The sequence below is a fragment of the Pseudophryne corroboree genome, chromosome 5 (genome assembly GCF_028390025.1).
Source record: "Pseudophryne corroboree isolate aPseCor3 chromosome 5, aPseCor3.hap2, whole genome shotgun sequence".
NCBI lineage: Eukaryota > Metazoa > Chordata > Amphibia > Anura > Myobatrachidae > Pseudophryne > Pseudophryne corroboree.
The window spans coordinates 615,336,449-615,355,741 of record NC_086448.1 but is presented as its reverse complement, the minus strand read 5'-3'; positions in this window follow the sequence as shown (position 1 = coordinate 615,355,741).

Below are 19,293 nucleotides of genomic sequence, written 5' to 3'. Positions count from 1 at the left end.
TGAGGACTGCTGCCGACACTCCCACACTGAGGACACCACTGGCATCCCCTGTCACAGTAAGTGCACTATTGGTGTATCCGCCCTGCACTGTATCCTGCATTGTATCTGACCCACACTGTATCCCGCACTATATCCATCCTATACTGCATACAACCCACACTGTATCCCGCACTGTATCTAAACAGTAATATGTCCCAAATTGTATCCAACTTGCACTGTATACAACCAGCAATGTATCCCGCACTGTATCCAACCAGCAATGTATCCAGCACTGTATCCAACCCAAACTGTATCCAACCCACACAGTATCCAATCCACACTGTCTCCAACCCGCAGTGTATTCTGTACTGTATTTGACCCACAGTGTATCCTACACTGTATCCACTCCACATTGTATCCGACCCGCACTGTATCCAACCAGTAACATATCCTGCACTTTATCCAACCCACACAGTATTCAACCAGCACTGTATCCAACCCACACTGAGGGGGTCATTCCGACCTGATCGCACGCTGCACTTCCTCGCAGTGGTGCGATTGGGTCAAAACTGCGCATGTGCGGTGTGCGCATTGCGCGCGCGCGCCATTGCCTGGCGACCTCTGTCGCCGGGCAACGATGCTGGAAATGAAGAAAGCGGTCACAGAAGGAAGGCGTTTCGGGGCGTCACCTGTCCGTTGGCGGCCGTTTTGGGGGGTGGTAAGGAAAACGCAGGCATGTCCAGGAGAAATACACTCTCCCAGAGGCGGGATTAGTTGATCTCACCAGCAGCAAAAAGTTGCTGGCTGCGATCAACTCTGAATGACAACCTATATACCGCAGTTTAGTCAGCCAGCCTATGGCCAATATTGGTGAAAACAATATTGTGAGCTGTGAGGTAGTCAAAATTGAGAAATGGCTGGAAATTAATATTATTGAGGTTAACAATACTCTAGGAACAAAAAAGCCCAAATTAAGTGATTTTTGTTTTTTTTTGTCAACTTTAAAAAAAAAACCAAATCCAAAGCCAGTCACAGCAGTTTGGCAAATCCAAAGCAAAAGCTGGCCGATGAATTAGAAAGGGGTGTAGAATGTTATGCCAGCACTTGAGATCCCGGTGCCCAGCATACCGGCACCGGGATCCCAACTACTAGCAGGCAGGCAGCGGGGTGAGCGCAAAAGAGCCCCTTGCGGGCACGGTGGCATGCTACACGCTATTTATTCACCATCAAGGAGTGTCATGGGCACCACAAGAGGGAGAATAGTTGTATGCCGGCTGTCTGGATTCCAGCATTGGTATGGTGAGCGCCGAGATCCCAACAGCTGGCATATCAAATGCCTCCCATTAGAAACAAATCCAAATCTAGCAAAAATGGCCTGGCGCACATCCATAGTTATATCTGTGCTGGGTTTGTATATTCTCATTGTGTCTTTGTGTTTTCCTCCTGGTGCTGGGGTCTCCCCCCACCCTCCAAAACACATTGATACAGTAAGTTAAATGGATTCCGACAAAGAATTAACCCTAGGGTGTGTGCCTGTATTTGATGGAATTTATACTGATTTGATTCACTAAGTGGCAAGTATTCTCTATACAGCAGTGTGTAAATTCCTGGTGCTATATAACTGAATTATAATAATGATAATTGGTATCTTCATGTATACAGTATGTAGCCTATGTAATATTACCATCTGTAGAATTCCTTAAAACATGAATATCTCAGTCCCATATTAAGATCACAATCTATTCCATCAATAGTCTTCTATAAATTAAAATTATTATTATATTATTTTATTTTATTATTTCCATGTCCTTTATCAGAATGTAAATTGACACATCAGCACCCTAGCATAGCAAGGGACTCCTGTAAACATCCCTTTCATCTTACAGTATTTCAATAATTTTGCATGGAAAAAGAGGACATTTTTGTCTCTCCATAAATGCAGTCATCATGTTCTGAGAATTTATGTATTTCGACAGATATCTTGGTGCACTTACAGAATTCAAGAAATTTGCACTGCACCATGGCCATTTTGGACTGTATATTTGGCCTCCACAGAAACTATCACTCAACTAAGAAAATGTATTGTTTTATATTATCAGATTTGTGTGGAGTTTGTATATTCTTTCTGTATTTGTGAAGGTTTCCCCTGGCAGTTAAGTTTCCTTAATAATTATGTCTATGTAGTTGATGCTGCTGATAGTTTTGCATTTCTAGGATTGTTTAATCCTACATGAAAATATATAGTATATGCACAATGCAAGTTATATATGCTTACATTAACGTTCAGTTAAAGGAAGAACAAGGTGGTTTTTTTGTCTATTTTTTTTTTTAAAGAAAATTGGCTATGTTTTTATTTTTTATGTCAATGGTGAAATTTCGAATAAGCACTCATAACAATTGTTACAGTTGATAATGATGATTCTAATTATTTGACCTGCTTTGTGAATTTGTATCAGAGTTAGAAAACATATAAAACAAATTGTGACAGCATTATTAAATTGATACTTTAAAAGCCAAAGCTTTAAAAATGAATTGCATGACCAATGTAGTATAATTATAATTGCTAAATATTTTGATTCACCTGTTACTTTTTTTTATAATTTTTGTGACAGCTTGTTTCTGCAGAACATTCTTATTTAATTGTATAAATGAAATAAAAGTAGACCTTGAAAACCTTTCAGAGAAATTCATTTTAAACATATAATTAAATTAAAAAAAAATGTGTGTGTGTGTGTGTGTGTGTGTGTGTGTGTGTGTGTGTGTGTGTGTGTGTGTGTGTGTGTGTGTGTGTGTGTGTGTGTGTTATTTTTAAATGTATATCCCTTTTGATAACTTTTAGTCACATTGTTTTTTGCTCCCTTGGTATATTTTTCATGCTATTGGTTATTGCCTTCAGTTTCATGAGTGCTATATAATTATTATAGTTGCACAAGATGATTTAGTGAGTCAAGAGAAGGGACAGGATGGTACAGCATATGCCTCCTGTATAGACATATAGAAGACCTTGTGCTCCATTAAGGAGCCCAGGCCCAGTATGGAGCTACCACTTGAATAGGGCCCAGTTGACCATGGCATTGCTGCATTTAACAGAGTCTGGTCCTGAGGGTGGGTTTAATCGGTGCCTCTACTCATTCCACTCACCTTCCTTCAACCTTCCTCCATGTGGGCAAGTTCCCTTCTAGCCTTCCCCCTAGTGGAGATGTCACTGCTGTATCACTTTCAGGAGGCAAAGAGAGGAGGCTGCCTCCCATAACATATGCAGAGCAGATAAGTGTGTTGATAAGCATTATTAATAAATGTTTGGACAAATAAGTATGCAGATGGTGTATTCATGTTATGTGTGGATTAGTAAGGGGGGTATTAATATTTATGAGTAGACTAGCATATGCAAGGTTAACATTGTATTATGATATACTCTATGGGACTGGTGCAGGGGATATTGTTCTGTTGGGCTTTAAAATTATATGGAGACTGGTGTGGAGATTAATGTTATATGAGGCTTGATATGTGGGGTGTTAATGTTACATGGGAACTGTTGTGGGGATATTAATGTTATGTGGGAGGTGGCATGCATCAGTGTTGGGGATGGCTTGTGGGTTATTGTTATTAGATGTGATTGCTTTTAATTTTGATGTTAGTGCAGCTTTGGATGAAAAGTCTATTAGGTATTTAATGCTGTGAATTGTTGGTGTGAAGGATTTAGAATTGGTGCTTAGGGACATGTTAAACAAATTTTTAGGAAATCCCCTGAAAACAAACCTTTTAGGTGGGTACCCACAAAAAATGTAAATATCCCCACAGGTGTGAGAGCAAAAGAATTGGTCTGGCCACAAGCTATGAGGGGTGCAGTCACTCAAAACGTGGGCATATCAACATGACATGCCATCCTTTTCTTGTCACTCTGAGAGCATTCCTTTCCATTCCATTCCAAATGTACCTTACTTAAATGGTCTTTTCTCTCAATGGGGAACCTTTGAAGAAATTGATCCTCCCTGATCAGACAGTGTATTCACTATTTATGTTGGCAATCACATGGTCGGGGAGATGCATGTTTTTGTAGGAATACAGTATAACCAAGTTCATCATGATACAACAGAGGTTCAAACAAACTCGTCCCACTTGTGTAACCTTTTCCCCGAGTCTCTCAGCCAAACCATCATCTCCAATTGCATCTCTCAGCCACACCATCATCTCCAACCTGCATTTTTCAGCCACACCATTATTTCCCCCTGCATCTCTCAGCCACACCTTTATTTCATACCTGTGTCTCTCAGTCCCACCTTCCTCTCCCCCATACGTCTCTCAGCCATAACATGTTCCTCTTGTGTTTCTCAGCCACACTTTCATCTCCCTCCTTCATCTCTCAGCTACACCATCACCCCCTGCATCTCTCAGCAATATCATCATATCCCGCTGCATTTCTCAACCACCCCATCATTGTCTCTCAGCCTTTCCTCCTTCACTCTGTGTCTTTTAAATTATCCCCTTCAATGTGTGTCTCTCAGTCTCCCCCATCACTTGATGTCTATTAGCCTTCCCTTCATGCTGTCTCTCAGTCTCCCCCCACTTCACTCTTTGTCTTTTAGCCTCACCCCTACACTCTGTCTCTCAGCCTCACCTCTACCTTTTTACTTTGTATGAGGTGGACGATGAGGCCAGTCAGGTACTGCAGGATGTGCACAGCATTGTAGGCTCTTCTTTGCACCAGGACAGGCAGCATGATGTAACATCAGCATCGCACTCCCAGCAGACCTGGTTAGAAAGGAGGAGCTGTCATGCTAATGAGCATTGTGGATTTGCTCCCCAACACAGCTTATAACTAATGGTGGCTGTGGTTGGGCAGTACAGCATACCACCTGCCAATTTCCAAATGGTATACTGTACCAGCTCATACCACCATACTTGCACCACTGATTATAACTGTGTCAGAATTCTCTTGTCAACATTATGCTGTCAACATTTTAACTTTCTATAGCAAATTTACTTATGTGTCAGCTGCGTATGAATCCCTATCACAAAGTGATTATTTACTGGTATCAGAATGCTTGATGCTTAGAATCTTAGCAACAGAAAGTGAACCAGAGCATGCCCTGTAGTGGTTTTTTATAACAATATTTGTTGATAATAGGCCCTACTGTCAATTGCGATTCTCCACTTATTTTGCTACAATTATGAAGTATGCTTGGTAAACGAACCAGCACAACAATTAGGAACATGATAGGGATCCATTTTTTCATATTGGCTGTGAAGTAATTTGGGGTGAAATGATGTCCTATTTTTTGCAATGTAATGAAAATAGAAGTAATCTAAGTACCCAAACTTAAGGCTTATTGACAGCTGGGCATTGTTCCCGATTGTTGTGACCATACAGACACATTTCTTTGCTTAACAATATTTAAAATACCCACCAAATTCTAGTGGATCGCCTAAAGTGTGTTCTCCTATTAACCAGGCATAGTTATTAAATAACAAACTGTACTTGTATAAAATAAACCATACTGCATGAATTAAAAGGGAGTATGGCTCCATGAAAGGGGCAATATGTTCAAGTGTTGGTCAAGTGGCTCTCCTACAAAGGTACTCCCTCACTTTCATCTGACCCATGTGTTATTGGATCAGGGACAGCTCTAGACCTTGTGGCGCACAGAGTGAAAGTTTCCTTTGCCCCCCCTTCCCGCTATAATAGAGTTGGTGCGTGCAGAAGGCGCATGTCCAAAAATGCAGGTGTGGCTTCACAGGGAAGGGGCATGGCCACAGTTATGCCCCCTGTAGTTGTGCCCCCCAGTAGATTTGCCCCTGTAGCTGTGACCCCTGTAGCTGTGCCCACAGTAGTTGTGCCCCCTGTAGATGTGCCCCCAGTAGCACCACTTACAAACACAAAACAAACACAAACAAACACACAATACTTACCAGCCCCGCTGCTGCGCTGCCCTTCGTCTCTGGCCGCCCACTTCTCTCTATGGAAGAGACATCATGATGTCTCTCCCATAGTGCCGCACAGACACTAGAGGTCAATTATGACCTCTAGTATCTGTCAGTGGTGCCGGCTGCAGCAGGCGCCCACACAGCCCACGGCACCTGCTGCAGCTGGGGAGCGGAGAGCAGGATGCGGGGTGCGGGTGGGCGGCGGGCACCTGCAGGGTGACTGCAGCCACGCCGGTGGGCTGCAGCGCCCCAGGCTCCCACCCTGCTTGCCCGTGCCTAGAACCGCTCCTGTATCTGATTGCTGCTGTTCTTTCTTGATGGGCTGCTTTAGCTCACAACTGATCTTTACCTCTCTTCTTCTACTGTGCATGGCATTCACTTTTTTCTGGTATTTTCTCCCCACCATTTAATATTCTTCCAGGTAATGCCACTTTTTCTATAGTCCTGTTACCCTTGTGTACCTTCCCCCCACCACCCTTGTTCCATATGCGCTCTCCTTCATTTGATTTGTGTGTATTGTTTCATTTCATTTGTGCAAAATGGCTCACTTGACCTTGCACTCTGTGCTCATATATATTTTTGTTCTATTTCTGTGCGCTCACTAAATAGAAAAAATAATAATAATAAAAAATAATATTATTAATAATATACAGTGCTATTTCTATAGAAATATAGGTTCAGAAACTCCCAGAGTGGGGCAGCGGTGGGCGGAGCTGTAGGTGATGTGGGAGGAGCTACAGTGGACTTTTCCTGTGTAAGAATGAAAGAACACTCACTTTTCAAAAAAAGCAACATAGAACCAGCACTCACGTTTAGCAGTTTTATTGCAATGCAGATTAATATATACTGTAGTCCATAGAAAAGGTCAGTGGCAGCAGGTCCCCTGACAGCCATTTCAACCAAATCCTAGTTGGTTTTCTTCAGGGGTAAAGATCACAGTGTCTAGCTGCCTGTATTTAAGCCAAAAAAGGCGCAAAAACATTGCAAACAAAGCCAATGCTGTAAGAATAAAGAATTTTATTCACAAAAAAGGGGTGTGGCCTTGCTGTAAGGGGTGTGGCCTTACTGCAACAAATATGGGCTAGCAGAATACCCCAGTTTTGCAACCTCTACTCCCAGACATTGGCCACCATAGAAAAAATAAATATGCTGATTCATGCTCCTTACATTATTTGTCATTTTTCATCCTTATAGTAATGCTCCTTACACAATATGCCACACACCATAATGCCCAGTACACATTATGCCACACACCATAATGTCCATTACAGAATGACACACCATAATGCCCATTACACAATATGCCACACACCATATCACCCATAACACAATATGCCACAAACTGTAATGCCCATTACACATTATGCCACTCACTGTAATGCCCATTACACAATATACAAATTATACCCTCAGTAAGGCTTTTAATTACTTTCAAATTATGGGCTCGTTGTCATGGGGGTCTTATGTGGGTGTTGCATAAAAAATAGTCACGGCAGACCCATAATGGGTAGGGAGAATTGGGGGCTGCAGGGGAGCCTGTATTGTAAAGAAAAGCCCACCCAAATTGCCGCCACAGAGCAGGACTTACTTGATCTCTAGCGTCTGTCTCCTGCTCTGCGGTGGCCATTTTGGGTGGGCTTTTTTTACACAGCAGGCTGCCACGCAGCCACCGGTTCTCTTAAGCCACTATGGGGGCTGCAGGGGCTATTTGTAAGGAACCCTTGCACCCGCCCGCACTCGCATTAGCAAAAAAAACTTTGATGGTGCTGTCGGCCGGGGTTTTTCCAGAACGCCATTCCGGATGACGTCATTTTTCACAAGACCTTTAGGAACAGCATACTGGAGCATTCTAACAGAAAGACAGCCCTGTTGACATATAATTTATATTAATCGTATAATAAAAATATAATGAAATAATAAAATAAAAAATAAAAGAATAAAGGCCATGGGGCAACATTGACCTTGGACTATCCCAAAACGTTTTTGCAAGTTTCACCCCTCTCATACAGATACTTTGCTGTCACGCATCATTGGAAGAAGTTGTGTTTTTCCTGTGCATCATAAAAATGTGTTACCTAAATTTTTTTAGCTAAATTGAACAAAACACCTACCAAATCTTTCCATATGCTAATTGAGGCTTATGGAGCAGATAGTATGTCTCTTGCATGTGTGTTTGAGTGGCACAATAGATTTAGTGACAGCCGTGAGGATGTTGAAGATGATGAATTTCCTGGAATGCTTTACACATCAAAAACAAATGAAAATGTGGGAAAAAATGTGAAAAGTGTTTGAAATGACTATCGACTCATCATTAGAATGATAGCAGAAGTGGTGAATATCGACAAAGAAACTGGCATCAAGATCTTAACATGACAAAAGTTTGTGCTAAGGATGGTTCCAAGGCTTCTCACTGCCAAGCAGAAAAAAAATCGAATGTTAATTTGTACAGACATTTTGAAACAAATTCAAGCAGATTCACATCTGTTTAGATAATGTTATGAACTGTGATGAAACATGGATCTTCCAGTATGATCCTGAGGCAAAATGCCAGTCCATGCACTAGAAAACGCAATCATCACCAAGAATTAAGAGAGCACGTCAAAGCAAATCCACATTCAAAGTCATGTGAATTATTTTCTTTGTTATCAAGGGTATTATTTTGTCAAACTGGGTACCAGAAGGCGCAACAGGCAATAAAAAATACTACAAAAATGGTCTAGAAGCTAAAGTTGTGAAAAAATGTTTTTATCCTCCATCAGTACAACGCACTAGACCACACAGCTCTCTCTGTGAAGCAGTTTTTGGCAGAGAAACAGATTGCAGGGCTAGAACACCCTCCATACTCACCAGACCTATCACAGTGTGGCTTCTCTTGTCCCTAAAGTAAAATCTGTACTCAAGGGAACCCATTTTGCATCAGCTACTGAGGTTAATAAGAAAATTATGGCGTTGTTGAGGCAGCTGACAGATAATAAGCTTTGACCAATGGAAAATAAGAATACAGCAGTTTGTAGATGTAAAAGTGGAGTACATAAGAGGGAAACAGACTTAAAATGTACTTACAATAAATGTAAATTATAGCATCAGTCTCGTTATTTACTAGCCACACATCATATTATTAAACATACTGTACCAACAGCGGAATTCAATAAATAACGAAAAGTTTTTGCACAAAAGAACAGGAATTTACAGTGATTTATTGCCTGATGGTGTTATCAGGCTATTGAACTGACCCATTTTCATATGTTTTTGTGGCCGTGAAAATGGTTTACTTACAGTATTGGTGATATTTTTTCAACTCCTTAAGGGCAGGTGAAAAAAATCACCAATACTGCTGGCTATTGGGGCTAATTGAAGAATTCCCTGGGGATCAAATTGGCACTGGTAATTTACCATGGCTAATTGAACTCACCCCCAAAAGTTATTCTTTTGTCGAAATTAGGAGGGTTCTTGCTGTGCTTCAGTGGCTTGAGAACTCCAAATCAAATTGTCATCTTTAAATGCAGTAATAGGGAGTGGTTTGACTTCCCGGATTTCTTCATTGCTGTCCTTTGGCCATTACATAGAGAAACAAAAAGAAGGAAATTGAAGGCGCTGTCCAGAATAAAGAATATTTTATTTTAAAAAAAATTATATTATATAATCATCAAATTCTCATAAAAACACAAATTGCACATATAGATAAAAATTACCCTCACTAGTGTTGTTTTTATAACAAGTGGACATCAAGGTAATGAAAAACCAAATTTCTCCTGGCAATCAATTGTTATCTCACCCAGCTCTACACAATAGCTATGCTTACGGATATCAACACCCTTTACTCCATTAGTAACAGTGTATCATAATGGATGTATTGTAAATTTATCCGCAGTGTAAACTCTTAGAGCACTTTAAAACAGCCTCCTAGGAACTCATACAAACAATCATTAAATATTTCACAGCTCAAGCATATCTAGAGGATTAAATACCGCATGCAATAGTATTCAAAATTGCTTGAAGCCTCCCGCTGGAGCAGTGTTCAATTTTGTATTAATCACAATGTCACTAGTATTAAACACTCTGGTTTCAAATAGATGCAGGATAGCTGATGATGTTAATAGTCTCTTTTCAGAAACTGCTGATGTCAGCTTAGAACAATTTTAACGGGCGTCCCCGTCTGCTGACAGATATTAGGAGTGTTAGAGTTCTAAGTGGAGGTTGATATCATAGTTCACAATTAGTTATATAGCCACTGCGGCTGTTATGAAAGTCATATGGTTTTGCTCACCAGTACCGTCTGTAACTGCTCCTCCCGCCGGGGGTCCATCCCCGTCTCGCACAGCACTCTGCGGCTCCACCGCTTCACCTGTGCTGCAGATCTCACACTGGGGATCCCGCGGCCCGTCCTTCAAATAACAATTGGGTGGAGGTAGCTGGAATAACAGCAGTCTTCCGGCCAGTTGATGTATTTGGCTTTACTAGCTGCTAGGTGCTGACCCGTAGTCTGCAGGATCACATAGAGTCTCACCGGCACTGGGAAAGTATGAGCTGCTTTCAGGTGCTTGTGTCCACTTGAACAGGGGGCACACTTGACGCGTTTCTCAGCCTCGTGACATAGAGACCCAGCTACTCAAGTCTCTGAAAATTAACATTAAACGTAAGCATTTTGGATTTAATCCTAACATTGTGGACATTATAAACAGTTTTGACAGCTTTGCTGGTTATAATGTGAATTTCAGCAAGGCTGAAGCACTCACACTCACTGGCAAGTCTTGGATCTCTCTTCATGTTTTGTCCCAGTTTAAGCTCACTTAGTCTCATTTTAAATTTTGGGAATCAATCATTCATCAAAATGAATTCCAAATTCCACGAGGAAGACCTTTACCAGCAATTATGTCCAAAAAATATTTTTCATCCAGCAGGAACAAATTAATATCGATGTACATACTGATGGGAGTGAGGAATTGGATGATGATAGTGAAATCTTGCTTGCTACTGCAGTGCCATTCTGTTTCATAGATGTGCCATGTTAGAAGTTTAAGTGCCACAATTTTGTGCTGCCCACTGCTCTCGCTTAGCTTAGTCATCCAGCTACCTCGGTGCAACCTTTTTACCTGAAGTGTATGAATACAATATTGTGAGCTGTGAGGTTGTCAAAACTGTCTGGAATTTAGTGGAAATTAATGTTATTGAGGTTAACACTGTAGGAACAAAAACAGGCCAAAATTCTGTGATTTTAGTTATTTTTATGATGTTTGTAAAAAAATAGCAAAACTAAATACAGATCCAAAACCCGATGGAGATATAGATCCAAAACCAAAACCCATGACAGGGGCCAGCGCACATTCCTAATAATAATAATAATAATAATAGGACTCAAGGTGCTTAAACACACATCATACCAATATGAAAGAGTTAATTGGGTATGCTTATTTTTTAGCAAATTGTCTTAATTTAAATCTTAATTTTCTCAGCCATAAATCAACCACTATTCCTACAAGCAGTAGCATTACTATGGTCACTATTCATCAGTTGTCTACTAATTATATGCAAATTTGCATATTTTTTAAGGAAATAATTATCTTTCATTTTTGGTTTAGCTCCTCTTCCCGTTGTTAGGATCTGTAAGATTACATATGTGAGATTCCTTTACTAGAATATTTGACGTGTCATGTGGTTAAAATATTATGAAGTGTTAATTCTGAGTACAGAATGCTAGAACAGTTACCGTATATACTCGAGTATAAGTCGACCCGAATATAAGCCGAGGCACCTACTTTTCCCCAAAAAAACTGGGAAAACTTATTGACTCGAGTATAAGCCTAGGGTGGGAAATGCAGCTCTAGCCGTACACAGCCCTCATACGGCCAGATATGCCCCCCAGTGCCAGATATACCCCCACAGTGCTAAATATGCCCCCATGGTGCTAGATATTTGCCCTCATAGTGCCAGATATGCCCCCACATTGCCAGATACACATATTCCCCCACAGTGCCACATATGCCCTCATACTGCCAGATAATCCCCCACAGTGTCAGATATGCCCCCACAGTGCCAGATATGCCCTCATACTGCCAGATAATCCCCCACAGTGCCAGATATGCCTTCATAGTGCCAGATATGCCCCCACAGTGCCGCATATGCCCTCATACTGTCAGATAATCCCCCACAGTGCCACATATGCCCTCATACTGCCAGATAATCCCCCACAGTGCCACATATGCCCTCATACTGCCAGATAATCCCCCACAGTGCCACATATGCCCTCATACTGCCAGATATGCCCCCACAGTGCTACATATGCCCCCACAGTGCCAGATACCGTATGCCCTCATAGTGCCAGATATGCCCAGCCCCCAACTACCCCACGACAACCCCCCCCCCCCCCACTGACACACCCGTGCTCCAGCCCGTAGCCCGTCTCTACTCACCATCAATGATGACGGGGCACGGGAGTACAGGCAGCGGCAGGCGGTGCGGGCAGCGGTGGCCGGCCTTGGGACGGAACGCAGCGGCTGAGGAGGCGGGCGGCTGAGGAGGCGGTCAGCGCGGCGGTGCTTTAGCGAGCATGGAGAGGGAGAAGGATGGCTGCAGCAGCGTCACTGGTGGATGCACCAATTACAGTGCGCTGCTGCGGCTCCCGAGTCCCCCTCCCTCCCTCCTCCTCCTCCTCCTCAAATGGCTTCTCCCTGCGCTCTGCTCCTGCACATGACTCCCGGGAGCATCGCTCGAGTATAAGCCGAGGGGGAGCTTTTTCAGCACAAAAAATGTGCTGAAAAACTCGGCTTATACTCGAGTATATACGGTATATTGAGTTCACACACTTCATTATAAAGTTTGATTTATTCTGATTGCCAGTCACTGAACATACAGCTCGCAGAATAATTGTGGTAACTTTTTCTTGAAATAAAGGGCATGTACTGTAATGAGATGAATATTGATTAGGCATATCTGATGTAACTGTAGCTAAGTGCAGTCAAGCATACTATGTCACAGTTGATGATATTGATGATACTGAAGATTTTTATAGGCAATTCAGTCTAATATTGAACAGTAACATATCAAATCGAGTGTATTACTTACTTGAGCTTTACACATTAGTATCTGACTAATATTTTTTAAGGGACCCATTAGTGGTCTTATCTTACTACCTAGAATTGGCCTGCACCTTACATATGAGGAGAAGAAGCAGAAATGATTATCTAATTATCAGGAAATACTGTATAAACTCTTCTGACTTATAGTTATGAATAGGAACAAAGGGGGAAACATGGAGTAGTCTGAAGGCTGCTGATAGTACTAACTAAGCAATAAACCATCTGTTTATACCTAATTTTATCCCCTTTCTCGTTAATTTCCCTTTCTCTTTTACTCATTATTTGTTCCACTTTGAAGTCCAATGTATAGTTGTAAAGTGTAGATCTATATCATTATTATTACTCAATGACTCCTATGACTGTATATTAATTTACAACATTAATTATAGAATTCACTGCATGGTTACACATTTATATTGCTTTATTGGGTTTATATGCATTTACACGTGTCCCCATACAGCTTTGCTTATGGCACAGGATACAGGCATAGCAGTCACAGCATGTTTATTCCCATGATAGCCTGGCATCCCAGTTGCAGCGTGTGATGGTGCACTGTATGCTGTGAGAGAATCCAAACCATGCAATACACATTTTAACCAATGGGTGATGAATGCTCCGGGCAGGGTTTTTATAGTACAGTATTTTGCGTGTTCGCAGAACCAATCTTTTACATTTTGCACAAGTGGTGTTCCCATATGCTACAGTATGTATATACAGAGAGATAGCTTTGAAGCTACAGTAATCGCTACGGACATTGGCGCTAGCAGCTTGCACAACATGATACTAACAGTACAGTATGCAAAAAGATGCCATTTCAGCTTTGAATAAAAAGCTATGCTGGCACTTGTAGTCAGTACTGTGTACAGTATCCTTTGCTCAACAGGTGTGACTGATCTTATGGCTGGTCTGTGTGGACTAGTGGTTAAGGTGAATACTTTACATAACCATCACCTGTTGAGCAACATAATTTTGTTATCAATATTGTTTTATCTTCAATACGGTATACTGTACTGTATTATTTTAATTTTAGATTTACATTTGTAAAATTTAGTAGTCAAGACACAAATCCATCCTTCATCTCTATGCAATGACAGCTTGGACAACATGACGCACATTGGTACACATAACTGCTTTGGTGTAAAGATGCACACGCAGCTTTCAATAAAACAAGGTCGACTCTTGTTCACCATTGTTAAGGCAGTGTGCTGAACTCACTGCATGGATCTGCACCTCCCCCCACCCTTCGTTTCTCTGCAATGCTATACTGTTGGCCTGGACAGTACACCACAATAGACATTGTATGTTACTGTAGCAGCTTGGAAAAAATTATGTACATTGGTACTACACATACTGTACATAAAGGATGGTGCACATGCAGCTTCCAATAAAATTAGATGAACTCTTGTTCAGCATGTTAGAGGACTGTGCTGAACTCACTACATGGCTCTGCACCTCCCTACACACTTCATTTCTATACTATGCCACTGAACTGGATTGGAATATAAACTGCTATAGAAATTGTACGTTACTGTAGCAGCTTAGCCAATATGAAGCAATTTGGTACACATAACTGCTTTGGTGTAGAGACACACTTGCAGCTTCCAATAAAACTTGCAGTCAATGTATACAGTATCCCTCGCCCCTCATGAAAAATTCCACATATCGTCATCAGCTGGGTAAAAATACACACACATTAGCCACACCCATTAATTAACCCAAACATTGCCACCAATAGGGTAAAAAAAAACAATAACCTCCATAAAAAAATCATTGCCATGGACTGGGTAAAGAAAACACACAATAGCTCCCCAATTCATTAAAAGAAAAAACAATGGTAGAGAAGTACAGTAGTAAAACATGATGTACAGTACCTGTAGCTGGATTGCTGCCCCTTTAGCCTTCTTGTGGATTCTCTGCTGTTTACTAATCAGGACACTGAGGTTGGCCATGAACTGTGACAAAAGAGAACTCTAACATAAATTGCCACTGACAGTCTGTTCTGGGAAGGGGATCCACTATGGCAGCCCCGACCTGGGACCAAATGCCCAGTGCTGCCTTATGCTCCAGGCTTTCTTCAGCACTGAACCTAGTATCCCCCTCTGCCAATTATATGGCTCCCCAATTACCTACTCCATGCTGGTGAGGGCTCTCACTGATATTATAAAGCCTTTGCTGCTGGAACAGGCTGCACAGTTCTCACAAGCAGTTCAGCAAATTCAAGCCCAAATCACCCATCTCAAACTGTATATGTAGACTCTGTAAAATAGGGTTGGAGCTAACTTTCAAGAAATCAGTGAGGTACTCACTTTCCTCACGTTTTCAAAAAGATACCTATCATATTTCAAATAAATTAGACGATTTGGAGAATCGTTTGAGGAAGAATAACCTGCAAATAGTGGGTCGTCTTCACTCTTTAACAGATGATTTTTCCATTCAAAACCATTCACAAGATCGTTTTTTTTTTAAATTCTATTTAATATAGTTTAAAAAGTAATATTATACTATGCACATCTGCAGAATGGATCTCCTCATCAAAAACTGGGGGACACAGTGGGGTGGCGCAATCACATGTGATCTGACCATGCCAGTTAAGTTATTAAAAGGCCATGCCTTATATACTTTTCTGAAGGTGACTCTACCATCTTTGCATGACATTTCTGCTGTCTCTACAGATCTTGTCATTGAACTGGCCCATTGCATTGGATCTCAACATGATCAGAATAACAAATATCCTTGTGTGGTGATTTTCCATTGGCTTAATTATGTCCATAAAGATGCTGTATGGTTGGCATCTCACTGACATCAAGATCTCTCAAGAAATGATTCTAAGATTCTACTTTTCCAGGACGATTCCTCTGAAGTACTGTAACTAGAGCTCATAAAGATTTTCCCAACTACACTTCGATTCTTTAATGGTACTAAGTTGGTAGATTTTACATCAGTGGATGATGTGGCTGCATTCCTGAAAGATATGGACTCATCAAAGTCAAGGTCTTATGGACCACTTTCACCACTGGTTGCTACTCTTCCTGTAGGAATGCCATTGGTGGATTGAGACTTACATTATTAGCCTCTTTTATATGTTGCTGATTTTTGGAAGGACTGGCTGCTTACATGTGTTGATGACCCCCAAGGACATGAATGACCTCTGTGGCTGTAATGTTACTATCCTCACTATAGGCCTCTTTTATGTTCTCAGTCAGTGCTTTTATAAATGGTGTATTGCTGCCCTTTGCTGGACCTTATTTGCATTACTTAGTATGATATATTTTGCCTACTTGTTTTGTGTTCAGGTATATGGTTTTGTATTACAGATCTGTATGCTTACTGCATTTTCACTGTACTGTGATTATAGCCGCGGTAGGTTAGAAACTCCTAGCCCATATTTGATACATTTTTTACTAATTCTTTCATTGTTCTTATCTCCGGTAGTCAGTATTTCATTGGAATGCTGATTCAGAATTGGATGTTTTTTCGCACTATGGGGATTATTCAGGTTTGTTAGCAAACCAAAAAATGTAGCAATTGGGCAAACCATGGTCTGCTGCAGGTGGGGCAGATGTAATGTGTGCAGAGATAAATTAGGGTATCCCCCTGCCTACGTAGACTGGCTGTGTGACTTACCCATGTCTCAGTTCACACACCCCCAATGCCGCTGCGCTGCCCTGACCGCCCTTCAAATGCCTCTGCCTTTCAATCAGGCAGAGGTGTTCACAGCATTACAAAGCAATTGCATCTCCCGGGCCATGCATGCGCAGAACAGACCTTGTGCATGCACACAAGTCCTAAAGTTGGGAAAATGAGATTGCATCGCTTTAAGGCCCTTAGTTCGCTTTTCTCCTTCTCTGATATGTTTTCTGGTTGTATTTTCTCTTCTGGATGCTGGACATCCCTCTCTTTCCCCCCTTTTTTGCATGTGTCTTCAGGGTGCACCCTGGCTTAAAATTCAGGTCCATATTTTATATGGTATTTTCAATGTTGTTCACCAGCTGTACTTACGCTTTACAATGCTGTACATGGCTTTGTTGAAAGTATGTACATATAACATTGATGGTACTTATTTACCAATAAACAGAAAACTTATCTTTGTGTATAGCAAAGAAATGCAAATTGATTTGGCCTTATTACAAGAATCTCACCTTACTGCACTAGAGATATCTAAACTGAATATGTGTAACAGAGTTGTGCTTGCTTCTGCTTCTTATTCTTCAAAAGCCAGGGGGGTGGTTATTCTTTTATTAAAAGCTCTTCTCTATACAATTCACTCTACTGTGTCAGACCTGTACGCGACTAGCATTTATTCTAAATAGTTTTTTAAATGTCTGTTGGCTAAACTTTCTACCCCTGCATCCACTGAACTAATTGTAGGAGGTGTCTTCTACCTGATTTCCTCCTCAGTAATGGATAAGCAATCTTGTAAACTTAGATCCCCCACTACCACCATCACCACCCTTTCCCTAACGAAAAACCAAAAGAAGTTAAAACCTCAATCACCATGGGAACTAGGAGGGTCGGGTTAGTCGTAAACAACAACATATCATCAGTAAAAAGCACGAACTTAGATTTCCATGGCCCAACTCCGATCCTGGGGAAGGAAGGGTTAATTCTCAGAGCAATAGTCAAAGGATCAAGTTCTAATGGAAATAGAAGTGGCAATAAGGGGCATCCCTGTCTTGTACCATGTTTAACCAAAAAGTGGGAGACAAAATATCCATTACATGCCACCTGTGTGGAAGGACCTGTGTAAAAGGCCCATAGAGTGTGAATGAAGTCCTCCAGGAAGCCGAACCAACCTAGGACCTCAAAAAGATGATCCCATGTGACCATATCAAACGCTTATTCTGCATCTGGTGATAAAAGATCTGCGTCAGTCAGTCTCCTAGATGACTCCAACCATTGCAGTATTTTCAAGACTTTGCGAAGATTAACCACTGAATGTTGAACCCAAACAAACAATGATTGGTCAGAGTGAACCACAGATGGTAGAATCAGCTTAAGACAATCAGTAAATATTTTTGTAAGAGTTTTATAATCAAAATTTAAAAAGGGATATAGGGCGGTACAAACGAGGTAGTTCCAGATCATGGTCCAGTGTAGGGAGGACCTTCAGTGTGGCAGAATTAAAATAAAGTTGCAGTGCTTTCCTGTCAAGATTATCATTGTAAAGAAACACTAAAGTCTCGCTAAATCATAGCAATAGGTTCTTACAATATTCACGTGGAAACCCATCTGGGCCAGTAGCATTAAAATCTATCAAGGATTTAACAACAGATGTGACTTCTTCAAGAGAAATCCTTGCAGTTAAAGCTGAATTCTATTCTGAATAGACCTGGGGTAGTGATATAGTCTCCCAAAAATACTCTTCTAAAGAGAGTAAACCATATCTGTGGCATACAATTGGGAATAAAAATCTCGAAACACATCCGTAATTTGCTTTCCAGAGTAAATCCGCTCACCCGTATGTGATTTAATAGAGGCAATTAAAAAGGGAGATTGAGGTCCACATAGTACATTAGTGAGTAAACAGCCAATCTTGTTACCGCATATATGGAAGCGAAAATTACGCTAGAAAGCAAACCGATCACCAATCTAAACTAAGACATTATAAAATTCCAATCTACATTTCAAATAAACGTCTATAGTGGAGGTGTTAGGCTTGTGTGTAAAAGCTTCACAAGTTTCAGTGCGTTTTTGTTGGGCATAAATATAAGTTTCCATAACATTCTTATAGTAATACTTCATACAAGACATTATTGTACCAGTACAGGTTTTGAAGTCGCAAAAATAATAGCGGGTTCCGCTGCGCATGTTCTTTGTTATTATGGAAATACTCCAGCCAAGTGGCCTCACCATGTTCCTAAATTTTAGGGAGTTAGTTAAATTTGTAGGAAAATGCCATGGTGGTAAAGCTTCAGTCAACAGTAGGTTTTAAGGAAAACCACACCAAAGCATGATCCAAAATATGTATCGGTTCTAGGTTGGATGCTGAAATTCTAGGTAATAAGTGTGCAGGCAATTATAAATAATCAATACGCAATATGGTGCCATGCCCAGCAGAAAGGCAAGTATATTCGCACTCCAGCAGATGGTGCACCCACCAAACATCTGAGAGATGCAATTGTTGGGCTAAGAAAGGTACAACAAATCTAGGGAAAGGGTGGAAGTAGGTGCAGAGCCATGCATTGAGTTCAGCAGAGTACCCTAACAATAGTGAATATGAACTTATCTAATTTTCTTCTTTTGTCTTCAGTCTCCACACCACCATGGTTAACCGTACTGATTAGTGTTTACTGTATGTTGAGCAAACTGCTAC